At 40.2% G+C, this 21,310-nt stretch overlaps 1 pseudogene; it reads right to left on the bottom strand.

Annotated features, from left to right (window-relative positions):
* LOC149213186 (uncharacterized) overlaps window positions 1-15,758 on the bottom strand; it is a 72,341-nt pseudogene extending 56,583 nt beyond the window's left edge.
* Between the last annotated feature and the right edge of the window lie 5,552 nt (window positions 15,759-21,310).

Below are 21,310 nucleotides of genomic sequence, written 5' to 3'. Positions count from 1 at the left end.
TGTCTGAATCATCATCCATCCCACCAAAATCAAAACAAAACCCATGCACATCATAGCTAGCCGAAAATCAACCCAAAACAAAGCTAAATCCTAAAGAGAGAGCCCTCTCTGATTGTAGGTAGGCTAGGACCTGCAATCCAAAGATTGGTTTGTGGATACCTCAGCTGTATCCATCTGGAGCTAGGGATAACCTGAGTGATAACAAGCTCTAACGGTATGACAAAGCTTCTAAAAAAGGAACGAAGGGGTGTAATTGCACAATTATGTTCGCTAAATGTTCCCACATTGGAATCATCTATTTCTCCAAATCTCCAAAAAGTCTTGAACAATCATTCCGAGATATTTGAGACTCCCAAAGGTCTCCCACCTATTCGTGATCATGATCATGCTATTCATCTGATTCCAGGAAGTGTTCCTCCAAACATCAGGCCGTACAGATATCCCTATGCCCAAAAGAGTGAAATTGAAAGTATGGTTGCAGAAATGCTAGAAGCAAAGGTATAATTCAACCGATTCAAAGTTCTTTCTCTGCTCTAGTAGTATTAGTGCACAAGAAATATGGATTATGGCGCATGTGTCTGGAATATAGGGAGCTCAACAAGCTCACTATTAAAGATAAGTTTCCCATTCCTGTCATTGATGAATTACTGGATGAATTACATGGATCAATTTACTTCACCAAGTTGGATCTTCATTCAGGATATCATCAAATCAGAATGGAGACTGAAGACATTCCGAAAATAACATTTAGAACTCATGAGGGTAATTATGAATTTTTGGTCATGCCTTTTGGCCTTACGAATGCACCTTCAACATTTCAAAGCTTGATGAATTCCATTTTCAAACCATTCCTTAGAAAATTTTTGTTAGTATTTTTTGATGATATACTAATCTACAACAAGTCTTGGAAGGTGTTAGCGCTTGAATCTGCCTTAGGCTGAAGGAAGGCGAGGTTCAAGGCAACATCAAACCAAGCTCAGCCTCATAGCTAGCCCTACGAGAGCAGGAGAGGTCTCTCTCCGAGTCACACTCAGCGAAATGGATATCCAAAATGGTCTGAGATGACTTGCAATGCGATATTTACCTTAGGCTAGTAAGGGAGTAGGGATTTGTGAAAAAAAAAAATTACTGAATGGCCGAGCTTTTGGGACGTATGGGACTGGTATTTCAAATAGTGAACAACGAACTTAATATAAAGGAGCAGATTATTCCGTGAGGCGAGGTAGGAGGGGAATGTAGTAATTTCAATTAAAAGTCACTGCGGCATGAAAAGCTAGCTGAAGAAGGTGAAAAGGGTATAGGAGATGAATCCTTTTCAACAGAAGAATGAAAACTGCACGTGAAATTTTCCCACAGGTAGAGCAATGAAATTGAATTCTACCTAATCTCATTCGAAAAACTTCACTAGAAATGGATATGAAATGAACTATGAAAGAGAGATAGCCAAAGGAGGTGAAAAGGGCATAGGAGATGAATCCTTTTCAACAGAAGAATGAACACTGTACACGAAATTTTCCCACAGGTAGAGCAATAAAATTGAATTCTACCTAATCTCATTCAAAAAACTTCACTAGAAATGAATATGAAGTTACCTATGAAACATAACAAGATACATATGAAACATAAGAGACACACTTGCTACACTCACAACCACAAGAATCTCATGAAACAGAGCCACTTCCTTTCATTAATTCTCTGTCAAATTTACACAGTGGAGAAATAGAGTTTCTCTCCCACAGTCTCCTAGAAGTTACCAGCCAACCAACCATTTGCAAATAAAATGTATACAATATATAGGATGTGTGGAGAAGAGATGGAACGCCCAGGGGTTGGGAAGTTACTCAAATCATTTCGAAATGGAGCTGGAGAGCCAACCATCAGCTACAGGTGCAGCGCTCTCAAGCATGACATTTGGCTGTGGTGACCCTTTGCATTCTTTGCCACTTGGATAGATGCCCACCTGGAGAGAAAACTCTTTAAAATCCACCTTTGGTGCCAAAAAACTGACGAGTGGATGACCGGGCCCACTTGGAGAAATCGCAACCCGAAATTTCGCGAAACGAGAGCAAACTGGGGAAAATTTCCTCTGTGCGCCGTGTGCTTTTCTCTGTGCATTGTGCTACTTTGGGGCCTGTTTTGAGGCACTTTCAGGTGTTCAAAAAGTGCCCAAGTGGGATTGTTGGAAAGCTTAGCCTGTCTACTATCTAACCCCACTAGAATTTCTAAATTTGAAGGTCATTTACCCCTCCAAATATTCATTCTCCCAAGACTGCTTTCTATGTATCCAAAAAGTGGCAGAGAGGCCATTTTTGGGTGTTTTTTGACCTTTAGGAGACCCAAAACTTATCAAAATTTCTAGCCCAGACACTAGTAGACGTATTTTTCGATGCTGAATCCAAAAATGCAAGCCGTTCCTCGATCTGAGTTCTATAATTTTAGCGCCGCGCGGGGTGCGCGACGCACAGGGAGAAAAACCCTGTTTTTTGACCAGAAAATTTCAAAATTTCAAAATGTGCTCCAAATTTCTTGAAATTTGGTCTGGAGCTTCTTCATTAAGTGTTATGGTGGGCCAAGGATTGCCTCAGTCAATATCTAGAGTCGATCATGCTCTTTTTGCCTCTTTTTCCTTATTGATGCCTTCTTTAGGTTTGCCTTCAAATTCCTTATTCGTGCCTTGCAAACCTTGTTCGTGCCCAATAGTGGTCTTTCATGTTTCCTAAGCATGTCCTTGTCCTTGTTTGCTCCGAGGGAAGCATCAGCAAGCAAATCCAACTTAACCCTCTCCTTTTGCCTGATTAGGGTTTCCTGGAGTATTTTCTTCAATTGCTTGATTTTGACTTTGGAGACCTGATTCCTTGTGTAGCAATGAGTAGCCATGTGTCTTTGAAATTTGTTGTCTCTTTTGGCCCTCTTAAGAAGATTGTTTAAATGGAAATTTACTTTGTCGTGCCAAAACTCCCTATTTTCATTGATTTCTCCTACAATTAGGTCAACTGAAGACATCTGCTCCCTTTATTGCTGAAGTTCCCTTTTGAGTCCTCTAGTATTTGGATTCTTCCTTGTCACTTGCTCTTGATGCTCATAAGAATCACCTTCAATTGCTTATTATCCTGCTCTAGGAATCAAATCATGAAATTGGCCTTAGAAACATTGTCCCTAAGCTCTTTGATCTTAGCATCTTTCTCCAGAAGCTGTGTCACTGTGGGTCTCCTCCTCATACTCTGACAAATGTTGTGATGTCATGACTGTAGTATGGACTGTGATTAGGCTGCTCTTTGATGATGGTGTGAGGCTGGGTGCCTTTGTAATATCTGTTACCAAGGGGAACAATGAAGCAAGGAGTATTAGGAAGGGAATGATGTAATGGGAACAGGGGTTATAGGGAGAATTTTGTTTAGGGACATGGGAGAAGTTTGGGTATTTTGATAGGGTAGGGTTTAGGGTTTCATGTTGACCAAATAGTGGAAGGATAGGGGAGAGGGTTGGGTAGTAATTTAGGGCAGGGATATTAGGAAAAATGAGAAAGGGAGGATAGGAAAAATGGTAGGTGAGGGGAAGATGATGGGTGGAATGGAACCTTGGCATTACCAGCACACTCTATCAACCCTAGCCATCATGGTTCTTGGTGATTTCTTATGGTTGATTTTATGCATTTGGTTGCATTCAAATATCGGTATAAATCATCATATCATTGATAAAACTTGATGAACAAATGATGTCAAAGAGCCTACCTTTCAATTTGATAGGCTTCACCAAAATTTGGAAGTGATTCGGCACGTTCTGGGTGTTTTTTTCCTATGCGCCACATGCAAAACCCAGTGCGCTGAACTCTCCATGTGCGTCGCACCCGTTCAAATTAACACTAGGCAATTCCTCCCAGTGCGCCGTGCGCTCTATGTTCGTCGCGCTCCTCCTCCTGTGCATTGCGCTTTTTCTGGAAGACTATTGGAGGCTTTCCCGGTGTCCAAATTGGCCATCGAATAGCTCATTGGAAAGGTATTTGAGTCTACTTTCCAACCCAAGTAGAATTGTTTAATTTGGGGTTCATTTTCCCTATCAAAAATCAAATATACCAAGACTGGTCAAAATGTGCCAAATGAGGTTGTCTAAAGGCAGAGTGCTGTTGCAGTCAAATTTTGAATGCCTTCCTCAACTCCAAATTGAGCTCATGATAGTTCATTGGAAATCTCTTTGTGTCTAGTTATCATTTGGATCATTAAGAAAGTCAGTTTGCCAACTGAGCTAGGAGAAAACTTGATTTTCCCAAGGTCACTTCAGAGGTGCATCAATTCTCCCGAGGCGATTTTATTTTTTGACATTTCTCCAAAAGCATGACACCTGTGTAAAAAGTGAAGGATGTTTTTCTTCCTTGGCATGTTTTGGACAAAAAACTCTCTCCGTTTTCCCAAATTCATATTCTATTGCTCAGAAACATCATTTGAGTGAAACCTATCCCGATGTGTGGAACAAGGGATTTATCGAAATGAAGCGAAATGAAGGGGATAGGGAGCTTCTAAATTCTTGAGGAAATTTTGGGAGGTATGGAGGGATTTTAGGAAGTAGGGGAAAGTGGAACCTCAGAAATTGAGTGAGGGGAAGGGGTCCAAAAAGGCAAAACACAGGCCCAACCATGGAAAATTGCCCGGTTGTAGCAAGAAACCAGGGTTTGTGCGAAAATGAGGAATTTGGGGAATCTCAGTTATGGGAAGTATTTGATAAGGTATTTTAAGGATAGGGGAAGGTCTATGAACATCAGGATATGAGTTTTACCGATGATTTGACTGTCCAAGAGAAATTGCCCTCAAAACCCTAGGAGAGGGAAATGACCGTAGCTAGGCACTACTAAAGCATGAACAAGGTATAAAATGACCCATTGGAACCTAACATGATGATGAAAACCCTCTGAATGATGGTAGACTCAGCCGAATAGTGACATAGACCGACATTTGGACGACTTTGGAAGGAGTGAAAGCAAACCCTAGACCTAATGCCTAGTGACCAAATTTTACTTGAAGACTCACTGAAATGATAAAATTTGACCTTGACACCTTAAAATTACTTGTGTAAGAGCATGTTTGATCACTGGAGGAAGGTTGCAAAGACTGACACTAACATTGGCTCCAATGGGGGATGGTAGTTCCTTGGAGGTGCCAAGAACTGCAGATCTTTGGGTGAGCAGCCAGTGCCTTCGTCCATTGGGCTATGGAGTCCATTATTTTGACAAACAACACAAGACTTCGACTCATTTATTGACTAAAAGTTGACTAAAACTGAATCAATGCAAACTGACATGACTGAAAAAAACTTGACTCTAACAAACTAGAAAGATGCTCATATTTGAGCTTATTCAGCAAACCTACCCTAATTACTCTATCCACCACCCGATCAAGTGAGATGGAACATCCAATGCAGTCAGGAAAGCATCATGGTTGATATTTGATTTCTTCCCAAATGTTTTCTGATGTGCAGGCAAAAGGAAGAATCAACAGGAAACTCCCATGGAAACTTGCAATCAACTTCACCGCTGACAAACTTGCAAAGCATGGATTGGCGGGATGACTTCAAGAATACTGCAAAAGGATCTTCATAATCATCACCATTGATTTCCACTAACGCATTACTGCTCTGGTCGAAGTAATCTTCATAACTAGATATTAAAATTTTCCTCACATCTGTGCTGTCTTTCTTTGGTGATAGCAGTAGGCTGTCAAAAGGATCCTGAATTTCGTGAAGAACCAAACTCTGTTGCTGATTCCAAACAGAACCAAAGCCTCCTTTATCAATCTCCTCATATGACTACAAACTTTGGTATGGGCTATGAAATGAAAAATCTGTTAAACAATACAATGAAGGTGACCTTTGAATCATATTATTATCAACATTCTCTTTTGTCACATGATTGGTTGATGGAGAAGAATTTTTACAGCAAACAAAATCTAACACATGAGCAAAAGGATCATCAAAGATTTGAGGAGACTGTTGCGATGTATCTATTGAAACTATATGACATCCTATTGGCTGTTCATCCTTTTCCTTAGAGATATTACGAAGATTCTGCCTTATAAACTGAAATGCTTCGTAACACAAGGGTAGAGAATCCTCTTGCATCAGTAAATCATGTATTACGGCTGCCTCACCTTCATCTATAATCTAACCTTGAATTGTGTGTGGTGGCTTTAAATCTGGTTCCATATCCAAAATGATTTCATCAATCATTTCAGGGGAAGATTTCTTATTAATGACCTGCTCAAAACATTCGCCATATGTCTCATCCTCAACTTTAAAACTGAGAGATTGTTGATTTCCTACAAACTTTTCATTTGAAGATTTAATATGCAATTTACCCCACAAAAACTGAAATGATTCAAAACAGAGAGGTAAGTAATCTTCTTGTATCATTTGATCATATATGCCAACTTCTATGTCTTCATGTGCAACCTGACTATTAATGGCATTTGGGGGCTAGAACTCTGAATATAAGAAGTCTGGAACAAAGTTTTCATCGCCCTCAAGAGGATCCAAATCAAGATTTGTCGATAGATGATGTCTAGTTGCATGGAAATTATCTCTAATTAACTGACATGAATCAAAGCACAAAGGCAAAGATCCTTCACTCACTTCAAAATTTGTTGCATTGTCCTCATCATTTCCATCGTTGATATGCTTCAGTTGATCACTGTACTCGAGCTGCTGTAAGAGAACTTCCTCATCCCACAAACTAGCTGTTGATTTGTCTGCAAGATTAGCTTCTGTTTGGAGAGCATAATCATCATCATCATACTGATCAAACTGAGGCAAATCATCAGTATAAAACATATCATCAAGCATACATGTCATATCAATAGGTTTTTCTTCTCCCAGATGATCTACAAAGCAATCATTATGACAACTGAGATAAGAACCAAAATGTTTTGGATCAGCCACTTGTTCATGAACATCATTTTCATCTTTTGCAGTCATTTTCCTCACCATATCTTCTACTGCACTCACCAAAATGTCGACCTTTTCCTCTGAAGCTGTAAATTTCTCTGGATCCACCTTTTTCATTTCTTCTTCTTTCAACCTTGCCCTTCTAATCAGCAAATGAGCCTCTACATTTACTGCACTGTTTTGCATCTCTTCAAGTGTTGCGACATTCTTTTCTCTTAGCTGAATCTCCATTTCTGGATCAAAGGCACCCGCGTAGTGCAAGAGAGCAGATCCAGGAGGGGGTCTATTATCAACCGGCATTGAATAATAAACTTGATTAAATCTGGCTGAAAATTGTTGTACTGTCTCCCCTGGCAGTCTTTTCAACTGATTATACTCTTCTATGATAAGGAAAAGGTTCTGTCCGATCCTCCACCTGTCAAGAAAAACTTTGATGAATGGACCCTAGCAAAATTAAAGCCATTAAGGAATGGAAAATCCCCACATCCATAAAGCATTTAAGAGGATTTCTCGGGTTGACAGGGTATTATCGCAAGTTTGTTAAGAATTATGGGAGAATAGCAGCACCTCTAACAACATTATTGAAGAAAGATGCATTTTCATGGACTCTAGAAGCAACAAAGGCCTTCGAACATCTTAAAGAGGCAATGTGCCAAGCACCGATCTTAGCTACACCAGATTTCACAAAAACCTTTATTGTGGAATGCAATGCTTCAGGAAATAGAATTGGTGCTTTTTTAATGCAAGATGAAAGACCCATTACTTTTGAAAGTCGTCCAATCAAGGGAAAGTTTTTACACAAAGCTATTTATGAGAAGAAAATGTTGGCAATACTCCATTCACTTAAGAAATGGCGGCCCTACCTAATGGGAAGACACTTCAAGGTAAAAACAGATCATGATAGCCTTAAATACTTTTTAGAACAAAGGTTATCCTCTAAAGAGCAACAAAAGTTGGTCACAAAGATGTTGGGTTATGACTTTGAAATCATCTACAAAAAAGGGAAGCAAAATGTGGTGGCAGATGCACTCTAAGGATGAGGATGTGGAAGCATTTTTGTGCGCCATTTCTATTATCCAACCAGATTGGATAAACGAAGCAAGGGAGGAATGGAAGAATGATGAAGAAGTGTGGGCACTTATTCGAAAGTTACAACAAGATTCCAGTACGTCTAATACATTTAACTGGCAAAATGATTCTTTATCATACAAAGATCACTTATACCTCTGTAAGAATTCCCAACTAAAGCAAAAGATTCTTATCGAATTGCACACTTCTCCCTTAGGAGGGCACTCAAGATTTTTAAAAACTTACCATAGGGTTAAGAAGGAATTTTTTTGGGATGGCCTTAAATCGGATATTCAAAAGTTTGTGGCAGAATTTTTGGTTTGCTAACAAAATAAAGTTGAAACAATTAAGACCCTGGGTCTATTACAACCTTTATCCATTCCAAGCCAACGTTGGGAGGAGGTTTCAATGAATTTTATCACAGGTTTACCCAAGTCTGAGGGAAAGAGTGTCATCATGGTTGTAGTTGACAGACTTACCAAGTATGCACACTTTTGTTCATTATCACATCCATCTAAAGCCAGTACAGTATCTACTGCATTGTGGAAACAATTCAAAAGATACATGGAAACCCAAAGATTATTGTAAGTGACAGAGATCCCATTTTCTCTGGAAATTTTTGGACAGAATTATTTTCTTGTCTTGGTACTCAGTTAGCTCATAGCTCATCTTATCATCCTCAATCTGATGGGAAAACTGAGATAGTAAACAAATGTTTGGAAGGATATCTTCGTTTCTTTGTATCTGATAAACAGACACAATGGGTCAAATGGTTGCCTCTGGCTGAATGGTGGTATAACACTTCCTTCCATACAGTAACAAAAATGACCCCATTTAGGGCACTTTATGGATATCAGCCAGCATCCATCACATCATATTTAAGAGAAAATTCTAAGGTTCAAGTAGTGGAACATCACATCCAACATCAACAACAAGTCCTCCAACTCTTAAAGGATAACCTCGTGTTGGCACATAATAGAATGAAACAAGAGGCAGATCAAAATCGCAGTGAAAGAAGTTTTGATGTAGGTGATTGGGTATTCCTACGGCTACAACCATATAAGCAAATGTCCCTCAAGCAAGCTAAGAAGGATAATAAATTATCACCAAAGTATTATGGTATGTACAAGGTGTTGTACTATGGCATGCAGCTTCTCGATTGCACCCAGTTTTCCATGTTTCATGTTTAACGAAGGTTATAGGTGACAAGCTTCAAGTTCAAACAATATTGCCAGAACATGACGAGGAAGGAAAAATTATATTGGAACCGGAAGTAGTAACAGAAACAAGAACTCGACAGCTACGAAATCGATCAATTTCAGAGTATCTTATCAAATGGAAGAACTTATCCACTGAAGATTCCACATGGGAGGATGAGAATTTTGTACAGAAGCATCCAGAACTACTCAAGCATTGAGGACAACACTTTTTTGAAGGAGAGGGGCATGTTGGGTCCCTATAATACTAGTGATTACCCCATTAATATTGTAGTTGCATCCCTTATTAATATTGTTGTGCCCCTATTATCCCCATATTGTTATTACTGTGCCCCATAGAATCCCTCTATTTTTATTTTTTTGGATTTATATTATTATTGTTAGGTCGGCTGGGTTATATTGTGACTCCTTAGACTCCTATATATAGAAAGGAGGTCTTGTCATTTGAATCATCCAAGAATTGTTCATTTATGTAATGTGAAGGAGGTTGCCCCCTTGAAGAGGCTGAATTCTAAAGCGTTGATCTATATTTTCTATCTTTCTTGAGCTGGTTTTATAACAGAAGCACTCAAGAAAACAATGCCACAAACCATAACGCATGAATCCCACAATAATAGCTGCAACTGTTTTTTATATTTATGAAAAATCCAAGTACACTAGCTTGAAGAGTATCAACTCCAAGTATCCGACCCTCTCTTTGACTTAATTGTGACTACATATATATGAAAAAAACATTTCCCCTCTAAGGGGTCGAAACCTCCTTCATAGGAATTGATTACTTGATATTCTCTAACCACAACAAAAGACTAGGGGAGTTAGAAACCACTTGCTGTTTTAAACTAACTGATTCTCAAAGCATATATCACAAGGTTTTTGACAATGTGACAAATAAAACACTCATTTACATATGATAAGTTCAAGTTGCAATCATTTACATCAATCCTATTTGACCTTTACCATTTACATGCAGTAAAATCACTTAATTCTCAGAAGTGCAACAAATATTTGTAGAAGTGAAACAACACTTTGGATGACGATTTGGAGGTCTTCTAGGATGAGTTTTCTGTTGCAAAAGGCATGGATGGAAAGCTAAATATCTCCTATACACCATGGAGTCAATGAGCCAAGAAAAACCATCCATATAACCCTTTAAAAATTGACTTGACAACAAATTGTACTAAAGTGCAACGATTGCCATGAAAAAGTGGTAGAAAGGTTAAAATTTTGCACTTTTTGACCATTTATTGAAAATTTAAGACTTTTCAAGTATGCCATGGTATGTTTCTAATATCCTTATGCTATAACCTACCTCCACATGGTTTAAATTATGCATTTGGACATCCGGAGAAAAAGTGCAGCAAGTACTCATTGCATTTATGTAGACTACGTTTCCCTGTGTGCATCAAAAATCAAAATTTTAAAAAATTTGCCTCCTTTCTTTACTTTCTTCCCTTTGTCTAGACTACCAAAGATGCATCTACCAAGAGGTCAAGGTTATCCTTCCTCTTGAGTTTATTTAGGTGTCTTTTAAGTCTGTTCTTCATGTTTTTAACCCTAATTTTGCAAATCATGTTTCTAGCATATTAATGTCTTGCCATATTTCTTTGCATTTTGGTATCCATGTTTTCTTTATAAAGGAGATTCTCCAAGTGATCATTTAAGCTCTCAAGAAAATATTCCTTGTCTTTCTCAAGCTCGACAGCTATGGTGTCACCTATGTCTTTGTGGGCTTGAGGAGGAGATGGCTCTTTTACATTTTGTTCCTTTCTTGCCACTGTTCTATTTTTGGGTCTCCTTCGCTATATGTGGATGTCCTTATCTGCCAACTCCTCCACATCAATGATTGATTTACCTTTATCCCCTATTGCCAAAACATATGCTTCGGTAGATGCTGGAGGGTCCTCTTTTGATTTCCTTTGTTGCTCTAGGCTTAGTTTCAATTTTCTATTCTCTTTCTTCAAGAAAGCCACAATGAAATTGGCTTTGGCAGGGTCATCTTTTTTCTACCTTATTCCTGCCTCTTTCTCCTTGATTGTGTCTCTTGTTGCCTTATTACCATGGTGTTCTGCTAGATCATCCATCTCTTTTTTAGGAGGAAAATCTTCATGATGTTGGAAAGGTGAGTCATCTCTGTTGCTAGGTGATTCCTTCTTGGTTTCAATCTGAATTGTTTCTTCACACACATCCTCCTTAGGTAGTCTCTTATCCTGAGACCTACTTCTAGGTTTAGGTTTAGGAATCTCCTCTTCTATCTCAGGAGAAAAAATCAGCCTCTTACATCTCTTGTAGGTCTTTGAAATATCTGTTCTAGGCTTAGTTTTTTTCATCGATGGCATGCTGGATGATCCCACTCCTCGTGGCCTGGAGGGTGGTGAAGGAGTGCTCTAACTATTTGGATGACTTGAAACATGAAGAAGAGTAGATCACTCTAATAAGCTTTCTCCTGAAATATTGATCTGAGCCAGATGGTGGAGGAATATTACTTTGGTTAGAGCATGATGGAAGAGACTTGCTTGGTAATTTATTCCTTTGGATTGCACCTTCTTAGTAATTTTCACCAAACTTCTCAATAGATAGTTATGTAGGTTTAGGGGCTTGATGGAAGTGCAATGCACCAATAATCTAATATGATACTGAGATAGCCTACTAAACCTCCCCTCACAAGTGAATTACTTCATGATAATCTTCATCAAAGCGTTATACTTGTCCAACAACTGTCTGCTAGGAAAAATATGAGATGGAGACTCTTTATATTGTGGCTTCAAGAACATCATGTAGTGCTCTAGGGCTCAATCCATCCCCTTGAACCAAATATCACCTTCATTAGGGAGTGTAGTGGCTGATGTTATGGCCTCTGTTGACACTAAAAAGTTAACCCCTCGTATGGTAACATGATCCTTCTTGAAATTCATGGAAAATAGGCTTGGTAAACCTTGATGATAACCTACTTCTCACACCTTTATACAAAACCCTAGGTAGTCTGCTTGCACAAATGATATTCTAATGAATTGTGATCCATTGACCTCTTGCATATGAGTTTTCTCATATCTTGAGATATATCATGCCTTAAAATTATTTCTTTCACTGTAATTCTCCATGATTTGACTTTACTTTTTACCAAAACCCTAGTTTCAAACAAGAATGGGCAATGGGGCTGAGCTGCAAAATAGGGCTGAAAACACAATAACTTGAGGTGAGGGGATGAAAGGGAAAGAGGATAGGATAATTTCTAACGAAATTATGGGGGGTAGGAATATGTGTGAGGAAGGTAATGGGACTGGAGTTTCTCGAACTGGGTGAGAATAGGGGGGGGGGGGAGGGAAGGAGGAAAAACAAAATCCGAAGCTAGAAGCGCAACAACTAGGTAGGGTTGTGAGTGATTTTGAGTGTGGTGGATAGGTGGAAAGTGTTTGATGAGGGTAATTAGGGATAGTAAAGCTTATAAACAAGGGGTGTTGGTGGGCTCCAATATTGTAGCAATAATGCTACAACTCCTGGAGCTTCCTATCTCTAATTTTATCAACCCGGTAGTTCGTACAAACTTGGAAGCGACGGTGCTGTATGCACAAGTACTAGCTCTTGTCGCAGCTGTCACTTGGTCAGCTGGCACAAGTCCGCTAGGGCTCAAGCCAACTTCTATAGGCTCACAGAAGAAGCTTTATGAGTGATGGACGAAAGCTATCTTGAAGGAAGCTAACCTACTTTGCAAAAAGGAAATGGAAAGCTAACAAAGCATAGAAACCCTAATAAACCCTAATTTAACTAGCTTGACCCTTACAATGCAAAAACGCGAATGAAAGTTCTACCAATGATGCTATTACATGCAGTGAGTTGAAATACATGAATCTAAGCTACTTGCACTTGAAAAGACATGTTTTTGTATTTTGTCATTAAGTGGTTGGATTTATTGTGATGATGCTTTTGATTAGGGTTTGGTTGTGCAGGAGCGGTTGGAATGGAAGGAGAGCATGGGCAAGGTCAGGATGGCTAGGGGAGGTCCCAGAGGGTCTCTAGCATCGATCCCCAGAAGTCTACCACGTTCGGATGCTCAGCAACCGAGTTTGCAGACTTCTACAGGAAGTCTGCAGGGGATCCTACAGGAAACTCAGAGGTTTCTACAGGATGTTCTGTAATTCTTCTACAGGATGTTTACGAATTGGATTTTTGAGGATGGATGGTTGATGGAAGATGCATGGATGGTTATGGAGGTAGGATGGGGGTCTGAAGTGACCTAGGAACTGATGGATGGAGTGGTGAGATGATGTGGAAAGCTGACTTGGCTTGAAGGTAGTTGAGACAACAATGGGGAAGAAGGTAAGGTTACTTGGCAAAAGAGAAGATGGGAGATGAGGGAACAGACTTGGTGATGGAGGAGCTGATCTGAACGAGGCTCAAATGAACGAGGAGGTGATGAAGATGCCCTGCATAGTGGTTACTTGATCAAACCAACTACATCTTGCATGCAATCGAAATATCATGTGATCTATCTAACAAGTTAATGAAATCGGTGGATAGCAACATTATTCATGAAAAGAATCACGTACAACCTGTGAAGAAAACATTATCAAAGAGATATAAACGCATGAATAACTCCTACCAATCTATCTTAAACATAAGAAACTACTTTAACCATCAAAAGCAACCTAAGTATCACAGCATGAATTAAATTTAAAGAGCAGATTTTTTTCTCAAGAACGCAGCAAACACACATAAAGAGAAACAAGGGAGGTACTGGGCGCTTGAGATGGGCCCAACCCCAAGAGCTACAGCCTCCCATGAAAGATTTAGAGCTGGTGCAAAGCTGGATCCATCTTTATTAATCAAGAAATGAAAAGTACATCAAAACTATCCACAAGGAGAACTTGAACATGAGATGAAAGCAAAGCTAATCTATTGCATAAAAATCGAACTACAAACTAGCTAACTAATGGCTAAAACAAAATGACTAACTAGCTACAAAAATGACTAACCACTAGCTAACCAAAATGAGGCCCCAAGCCTTCTCATTTATACAATTTGAGGACCCAACAGTCCTCCTAAAAGTTAGGGACTTGGCTGCCCAAGACTTGGAGTTAACAGCAGTCCTACTTGACTTGCTTGGCTTCCCTTGTGCTGATTGATTCGGTGGCCCTTGAACTCCGAGCTGATGGTGGAGAATTCGAGGTAAGGGCCCATAAATGAGGGGGACACCTTCCTACAAATCCTCTAGCTTGTTCTCCCACGAATTTGGCTACCAAGTGCTCATTAAGACCTTCCATTTTGTCTCCAAGTTGACCAAAAAGGCTACACAAAGCACCCATTAGACTTGTTGGCATAATGACTAACCAAATTCACTCTATTAACATAAAAATAATAAAAAACATGCAATAAACAAATGAGAATGGTGGACTAAGCCAAATTAGGAGGTTGAATGAGCCCAAATAATTGTACATTTTTGGGGCTCATCATCACCCCCCTACTGAAAGTGTTGCTCATCCTCTGAGCAACCAAATCTCTCCCCTTGTCTTTGACGACCTTGGTGACTTCCTTGGCTAGCATCTCGACCGATTTCTCCTTTGGATTCCCACTTTTCAGACTTTCCTGTAGAAACTGTTCGTTGGCTTCCTGTAGAAACAGTCTTTGTCTTCCTGTAGAAGCAGTCTGCTAACTTCCTGTAGAACCAATTTCACTGATTTTACTTGCTTGGCCGGGGGTTCCTTCTCCTTGAACTGTGCTTCCTGAAAGCCGATGAATCCAACATGAATGGCAAGTCTAATGTATTATAAAAGCACACAAGTACAATGAGCTGCCCGAGAATAGATAGTGCATGCCGAATCTGGATGGGAAAGAGTGTTTCCAGGCCTTTAACTGAATCGAATGGCATTCTTATTGAACTCTACTAAGAATTGATAACAGAAGCAGAACAGAACATAAGATAGATCAGGTTGTCCTTGCCTCAACAGCTACTGGTACACAACAAATGGCATGGAATGCTCGAGCAATGCTTCCATGTATTGAAGGTGGTGTCCAATTTATTAAAGATAATAGCTGGTATATGATCTCATCAGATCCCAATAATGCAGCTGCTGTGTCATTTGTTCTTTGGGGCAATGCTGTAGACATAGCAAGGTTTGCATAGGTATTAGCAGCTTCTTCTCTCAAAGTAAATATAGTTGACAGTGGTGTGCATAGAAGGTCCAAGATGGGTCAGACCACCCCATCTTTGATCATTTGTAACGCATTCTCAGGTAAACTTGAAAGATTTTGAAGTGCCCCAATGGCTGCTAACTTTGACTTCAAATTAACATTTGAAATCATTTCAAGAAGTGGAAATACAACTCCCTCTTTGAGCAATGCAACGTTGTTTTCATCTGTTAAACCTATCTCTCACAACTTACTTGCTATAACAATCTTCATTGTGTCAGACCCTGCTCTCAGGTTCTGTATCAAGGGCTTGAAATAGTTCGCCTGTGCCATTTGCACTACATTATGCTCACTGTATGGGAGATTCTCCAGAACTCCTTTTGCATCCTTAGCAGCTTTAGGATTGTCGCTATTTGACATTGTTACAAGGAGGGGGATACAACCTTGTACCTTGCCAATCTGTTCACACACAACCATATCCTTTGAAAGCTCTAAAAGCAATTCCACGGCTTTCATACCCTCTGCAGTATCACGTGCAAGTGAACGAACAATAAAATAGCATGATCCACCTCAGCTATTTTCACCTTTCTTCAAGCTCCAAACTTGATGAAGAGAAACTCAGGCTTCGCTGCTCTGCTGCACTTTCCTGTAGAAGACAACACCCGTTTCCTGTAGAACGTGATTCTGCCTTTGAGTGAGCCCGATGCACGAGTGAAATTTGAACCAGGTAGGAAACTCAGTGGAGGACGATAGGTTAAGTCGACTGTGGAGGCAGAGGATGTATACTCCGAGTTAAACATGATGCAAGTGCAAGTTGGCAACCATCTGTGAGTTTCAGCTGAGCGTTGATTAATGTTTGCGTGATTTGTGGTGAAGGAGTGCAGTGGCCAAGCGTGCGTGGCTTTTTAGAACTGCAGTAATGTCATGAACTGCTGTTGTTATTTATTTGTTCTCTGCTTGTATTCAATTCCATTAGTTGCACTTAGAGTTTAGAATATCCCCAACTGACTGTGTTTTGTTTTTGAACTTCACGTGAATGGCTGATCCATGCATGCGTGATTTTTGCCTTGCTGAGTGCAATTGAACGTGGCTCCCTTCTTGGCTGAATCCACTCATCTCATTCATTCATGCATTGCTTTAGATTAGATCTATGCAAATAGATGAACAAGGTTAAGTCACGTACCTGAAAGTTAAACGGCTGATTGTGAAGCGTGTTGCTGCATGCATGTGTTGATCTTCATTTGTTGCATGTATGGTGGTTTGACTGATGATTTATGGCTGTTTTGTTTCTTGTGCAGGTGCCCTCTGGACGGATCTAAGCTGCACGCGTTCATTTCCACGTTCAACTCTGCCCGTTCAAGCTGCTGCTGCTGCATGGTCACAACCAGAACTTCTTTTTGCTATGTCTCCCAAACGGTAGATCGGTTTGATCTGAAACTTGGTGAGCATGTTCCTACCATCATTATGCATCTCCCATAGCAAATTCGTGATTAATGGATGCACGGATTTCGAGAAAAATGCAAAATGGCTGAATATTTCAGAGCTCGATTTCTCGGAAACCGTGCATCGGAATCAGCTGAAACTGCTTGGGTAGGCTACTATCACCCATGTGCATCTCACCATGAAACATGTTTTAAAATGGATGCACGGATATGGAGAAAATGCAAAAATGGATGATGGTGATGGAGGCTGATTTCTTGGAAACCGTGCACCAGAATTGCATGAAACTGCTCAGGCATGTTGTCATCGCCCTTGTACAATTCCCCACAAAACAGTTTGTCAAATGGATGCATGGTTTTCAAGTTATGGCAAAAACAAATTTCGTTCTATGTCTTTTTGCTTCAAGGCTTCTTGCAAATTTTTGCATGGGATGACAAAATGAATTTTGGCTGTGATGCAGGTATGGAGATGATGGAGGAGGAGTTGGAAGATTGCATGAGGGCTTCTGAACCCTTGAGGAAGCTACCATGCTCGCCAAACCACTTTTTGAAATGCATGCCTAGTTTCCCACAATTTCTACAGGAAGTTCCTGTAGAAGCACAATGAGAAGCACAAGGAGGTGGAAAAAATGATGGATGAAGGCAAGGGATGGACACACAAGTGCTTGTAGGCCTAATCAACAGATTCCCACCATTAGATTCACTTTTGAAATTGGATTTGGCTCGTCCAAAGGTTCTACAGGATGTTTCCTCTAGAAATACAAAGCTTCCTGTAGAAGGCAAAAAAACTTCCTTTAACCTTGATTTGCGTGCTCCTCCTGTCATGAAACATCCTTCTTGCAACCTGCAATGTCACTGCTGCAACATGAAATTATTCAATGGAGATTAGCTTTATTTTCTTTTCCTTTTTCTCTTTTTTTTTTTTTATTTTTTTTTTTTGAAAAACAACTAGGGCGCCTCATGGAGGTTTTCACCCTAATTGCCTGCCTTGGGCGCCTCCAAGGGAGGTTTTCACCCAAAGATATTATTCCCTTTTCTCTTTTTTTCCAACCCATTGATCACCTCATGGAGGTTTTCAATCAATGAGCCAATCTAAGGCGCCTCCGAGGAGGTTTTCACCATAGATTTCTATTTTCCTCTTTTTTTCAATTTTTTTTTTTTTTTTTTTTTTTTTTTTTTTCTTTTTTTCTTTTTTCTTCTACCCTACCCTACTTGAAAAACAAAATCATTTTCAAGTATAAGAATACTTCCAATGGAGCCATGTGCACATCGAGATTAGAGACAAAATGATGTGGAGGCTCGAAATGCATGCTTGGAGAGGTATCCAGATCTCAGAGACAAAATGATCTGACTTTGAATGGATCAAACATAGCTGAGGAAGAGAGTACTGCTACAACTTAGTGACTGTCTGGAACCATGTCTCAATATAGCTTTGATATCCTTGGTCCTTTTGCTGATCTGGATCATTCTTCATGTCACCTTCTATCATGACACTCTCATCTTCCTCCTTTTGCTGATCTTTCTCTTGAGTACATGGAATATTTGATGGTAACCATGAGGGATCTTTCTTTATCTCTGCTTTTGATGTCTTCTCTTTATCAAGTGCAGCCCATGGTTCTTTGATATCCTCTTTTGAATCTTCTTTTTCTGTTGGTCCTTCAATTTTGTCAATAGATTCTCTCTTTTGCAACACTCTTCCTGAGCTTTGGTGAACATCATTGAGCTCAAAAGGAGTCATTTGCACATGTTGTACCTCAGCTTTGCAATTGGGTTGAGCTGCTCCATTGCAGGGTTTTGGAAATGGAGGTATGGGTAGCTGAGTGGGGGTGTGAAATTGAGATGGAGATGGATGGCATTGTGGTTGGGTAGGCATTTGGGGTTGCCTTGGTGGAGGAGGAGGCGATGGTTGTGGATGAGCAGGTGGTGGAGGAAAATGAGCGGGATGAGAGTTGTACTGGGGCCTCCACTCCTGATAAGGTGCATTCCACTGAGGCTGTGGCTGAGCATAAGAGTGAAATGAATGAGCAACTGGTTGGGCATAATATGGATCTGTGAAGGAACAAGGAGGATATGACCAAGGAGGAGGTGTAGACCAGGAAGGATGAGCAGGGGGATCCCAAGAAGGCATGAAAGTGGCTTGATAAGGGTCATAATAGGTCTCGGGTATCCCTTGCAGTTCCTGCTGGTAAGATCTAGGTCCATGCGGCCAACTTTGGTTCATGTAATAGAGTGATTCAGTGGCTCCTTTGGCTCTTTGATATGTAGCTTTGATTCTGGGCAAGGAAGGGCACTGATCTGTAGGATGGTATTCTTCACAGATGAAACACACTTCTAGAGGGTGCATTGGACATTCGTTCCTAGGATGCTTTCTAGTGCACCTAGGACAAAAATGGCCAAAGCCCTCTTGGCTTCTTCTTGCTTCTTTTGGATCCGCAAGGTATCCAGTTGCATGGCAAGAAACTGCCTCATATCACTCTTGAAATCTTCGATCTGATTTGCAAATTCATCTTTGGACAAGGGACTGCTCCCAACATTTCTGCTTGTAGCCATTTGCTTCAGAGGAATGTTTCTTCTTCTTCTCCCCTAGAGGTTCTTCAGATATGTCTTGATGTCCACCCAGGGGTTCTTTCATCACAGCCATCGAAGAAGAACGTTGGCTGTGTGAAGCAGTGGGGGTGTTGTGCAATCATTTTTCTAACTTATCTCTACTCCTACAAAGCATGAAATGAAATCTTTTTGGTTGATTTTTGCTTTTTTCTACTTCTACTTGCAAAATTGAAATAAATTGAACTGCAACTAACTATCTTGCTAAAAGGAAAATGCGGAATTGAAATGAAAGCAGGAAAGGACTAATCTATTTTGCTCAAATGAAATTGCAGGAATGAAATGCTAGGCTACGCTTGCGAAATTGAAATGCTAATCTACATTTGCAGAAATGAAATTGCGGAATTGAAATGCTAACCTATGAAAGTGAGAAATGCTAATCTATGAAAGCGGGAAATACTAATCTACTTTTGCATAAACGAAATTGCATAATGGAAATGAAATAAACTACTTAGAAGAAGATTGTAGTGAAAAATAGAAGAATAGCAACAATCACCAATACTCTGCCGCTTCCCCGGCAACGGCGCCAAAAAGATGGTGGGCTCCAGTATTGTAGCAATAATGCTACAACTCCTGGAGCTTCCTATCTCTAATTTTATCAACCCGGTAGTTCGTACAAACTTGGAAGCGACGATGCTGTATGCACAAGTACTAGCTCTTGTCGCAGCTGTCACTTGGTCAGCTGGCACAAGTCCGCTAGGGCTCAAGCCAACTTCTATAGGCTCACAGAAGAAGCTTTATGAATGATGGACGAAAGCTATCTTGAAGGAAGCTAACCTACTTTGCAAAAAGGAAATGGAAAGCTAACAAAGCATAGAAACCCTAATAAACCCTAATTTAACTAGCTTGACCCTTACAATGCAAAAACGCGAATGAAAGTTCTACCAATGATGCTATTACATGCAGTGAGTTGAAATACATGAATCTAAGCTACTTGCACTTGAAAAGACATGTTTTTGTATTTTGTCATTAAGTGGTTGGATTTATTGTGATGATGCTTTTGATTAGGGTTTGGTTGTGCAGGAGCGGTTGGAATGGAAGGAGAGCATGGGCAAGGTCAGGATGGCTAGGGGAGGTCCCAGAGGGTCTCTAGCATCGATCCCCAGAAGTCTACCACGTTCGGATGCTCAGCAACCGAGTTTGCAGACTTCTACAGGAAGTCTGCAGGGGATCCTACAGGAAACTCAGAGGTTTCTACAGGATGTTCTGTAATTCTTCTACAGGATGTTTACGAATTGGATTTTTGAGGATGGATGGTTGATGGAAGATGCATGGATGGTTATGGAGGTAGGATGGGGGTCTGAAGTGACCTAGGAACTGATGGATGGAGTGGTGAGATGATGTGGAAAGCTGACTTGGCTTGAAGGTAGTTGAGACAACAATGGGGAAGAAGGTAAGGTTACTTGGCAAAAGAGAAGATGGGAGATGAGGGAACAGACTTGGTGATGGAGGAGCTGATCTGAACGAGGCTCAAATGAACGAGGAGGTGATGAAGATGCCCTGCATAGTGGTTACTTGATCAAACCAACTACATCTTGCATGCAATCGAAATATCATGTGATCTATCTAACAAGTTAATGAAATCGGTGGACAGCAACCTTATTCATGAAAAGAATCACGTACAACCTGTGAAGAAAACATTATCAAAGAGATATAAACGCATGAATAACTCCTACCAATCTATCTTAAACATAAGAAACTACTTTAACCATCAAAAGCAACCTAAGTATCACAGCATGAATTAAATTTAAATAGCAGATTTTTTTCTCAAGAACGCAGAAAACACACATAAAGAGAAACAAGGGAGGTACTGGGCGCTTGAGATGGGCCCAACCCCAAGAGCTACAGCCTCCCATGAAAGATTTAGAGCTGGTGCAAAGCTGGATCCATCTTTATTAATCAAGAAATGAAAAGTACATCAAAACTATC

This window comes from Pinus tabuliformis, chromosome 1_1 (genome assembly GCF_031772625.1).
Source record: "Pinus tabuliformis cultivar Carrire ecotype Pingquan chromosome 1_1, CPIR1, whole genome shotgun sequence".
Classification (NCBI taxonomy): domain Eukaryota; kingdom Viridiplantae; phylum Streptophyta; class Pinopsida; order Pinales; family Pinaceae; genus Pinus; species Pinus tabuliformis.
This window is presented reverse-complemented; position numbering and strand designations above follow the sequence as displayed.